Below are 2,660 nucleotides of genomic sequence, written 5' to 3'. Positions count from 1 at the left end.
ATTTTTATATTAATTTTAATATTTGTATGTTTATATTATTATTTTAAATCTGAGATTTGTTCATTTGTATAAAAAATAGTATGTATTTAATAAATTTTTTATTTACTTAACAATTTTAATCATTATATGTGTTTCAAATTTTACTATTTTAGATTGAAAGAATGTTTATAAAAAATATCATAAAAATAAGAAAATTAAAAATTAAATAATCATGAAATAATAAATTAATTACTAACTTATTTAATAAAAGTACTCTTTAATAAAAAACATAATAGAATTTCTTCTCTAGTACTTTGAATAGATTTATTTATTATGTTATATTTTATATACGAATATATGTTCCATCATATAATTAAATAAAGATATGTTTTTTGAATAAAAAAATTTAATAATCAAACTCACCATTAATTATATTGGTAAGGAGTGATCCACCGCAGAAAGAGAGATCTACTACAAAAGATAAGGAATTTAGCCACAAAAAAATTTCAAAAAACTGTGGCAATTATGCTTTTGCAACAATGAACGGCTAAAGAGGGCAAAGCGTTTTTAATTAGTCACGCTTTTTACTCCAATAACCACGGTTTTAACACCGTCGATACTCCCGTTACTTTGTGTGCTCCAATAAAATCTGCTAAGCAAGATAGAGATCAGCTAAGAAATTAATAGGCCATGATTTGACTCTTTCAAAGATGATCAGAAAAAATAAGATACAACACTTACTTTTTGGATGTAATTTGCAGCTGCTTTGGAGCTGTCAGTTGCATAACATATTTTAAAATGTTAATCAGTAATTTAAAATCTATCTACAGTCAGCAACAAAAGAAAGAATGCATATTGAAATAACAAGAAAGAAAGGTCTAAAATTAATTTTTATTGTTGACTAAAAAAATATAAAAAATAAAATGATCCCATGAAAATTAACCTGAAGAAATGTCACTTTATCCAACTTTGGTGGTAGAATTCCAACGGTAACATCAGGACTTCTAGTACTGTCTTCTACATAGTTTAAATCTGTCCATATTCGTACAAGTTTCAATAATTACAAAACCATGAAACTAAATGGGTGCTATTAAGGTATCCGACACTAAAGTTATAACTTATAACATCATGCATGGAGATCTCAGTACCGACAAGAGCCAAAGGTTGCAGCATTGATACACGCAGATGCAGATCTAGTTCTTACACAAAAAATATTGGGGAAAAAAAAAGTTATCAAGCATACTTTCGAAAGAGTTCCTCAAATTCAGGTTATGCATCAGACAACGCACTCATCTCTACTAACAACAAGACAAGAAGAGAAAACGTAAATCTACCCAGGAGATTCGTATTACAGTGTTTTAAAGGCAAAATTCATAATACTACCTTCAAAGAGAGAGTGACTGTAAGGGAGGTGCAATGAAGCAACTTAGATTCCTTTTAAGTTTTCTTTGCGATTTGGGTTCGCCGATAGAATCAAATTCTGCCGATTTTGTTTGCTTCTTTGGCGACTCGAACTGAGGGTGCAAATCGTGGTCCCTACACTTTCGCAAAACGTTCGTTGTGATCGTACCCAGAACTTAAATAGGAACGGATTGAACGAAACAGATTTGCTCTAAAGGTTAGCTCGCTTGATCTAAGTGCAGGAGCTAAGAAATTACGATTTGGAGAAACTGAAGAAAACGTTACTAGCGAAAGGGATTGGTTGCATGTTATCAAACTTAAATGAGCAATCAGAGAATTTAGTTGGAGGGAGTTATTGTTAAAATTGGGTGAATGAGCTACTAAATATTATAAATGTTAATTTAAATTTTATTTAGTGAAATAAAATATAGGTGTAAAACTAATATTCTAAATTTTTAAAGTTAAGATTCTGTTCATTAATGTTGTCATAAATTAATAGAGAGTAATTAAATAATGAATAATTAAATTAGATATCATTCCAATCAATCATAATTAGTATTTTTTACTTCTTAAAATTAGTTAGAGCTGTTTTATCAAAGAGAAATATGTACTTTTTTTTGTACTTTTTTAATACTTTTTTTATAATTTTAATATTTATTTTTAATTGAATCATTTTATTCTATCATCAAAGTCTCTAAATTAATACCTACGATAAAATTGGACACCAAAATTGACCACCAAAAAAAACGCAGACAAAAAAATGTAACAACTAAAAAATATAAATAGTAAAATTATATGTATAAAAGATATTTTTTAAAAAATATTATGTAACAGCACTTCCATTATTTTTGTTAAATTCTGGCCCTTGCACTTAACCATCAAAAGGATATCTAATGATTCTATATTATTAGATACAATCTCACACCATTAAAAACATCGTTAATATCTAATTGATGGCTAAAAACCACAAAATCTGCTATCCCCTAGACTTTCTCGAAATATAATATAGATATAATGTAGATGAGGTTTTATTATTTTTGACATCAATACTTATTTTTTCTTTTACTACTTTATTCTCTCTTTATTGACGGGAGAGAACTCGATATTCTCATGTGCTAATGTGAGTTTTTTTTTTAATTTATACAAATATATAATGTAAAAAAAATCATGTAAAAAGTGACATTCTCAAAAATTAAGAGTATAAATTTTAACTATAAAATTTGAAAAATCTTTACCTTTAGCTATTTTATTTTATTTTGCATAAGAAGTGATATTCTCAT

This window comes from Arachis ipaensis, chromosome B07 (genome assembly GCF_000816755.2).
Source record: "Arachis ipaensis cultivar K30076 chromosome B07, Araip1.1, whole genome shotgun sequence".
Lineage (NCBI taxonomy): Eukaryota > Viridiplantae > Streptophyta > Magnoliopsida > Fabales > Fabaceae > Arachis > Arachis ipaensis.
This window is presented reverse-complemented; position numbering follows the sequence as displayed.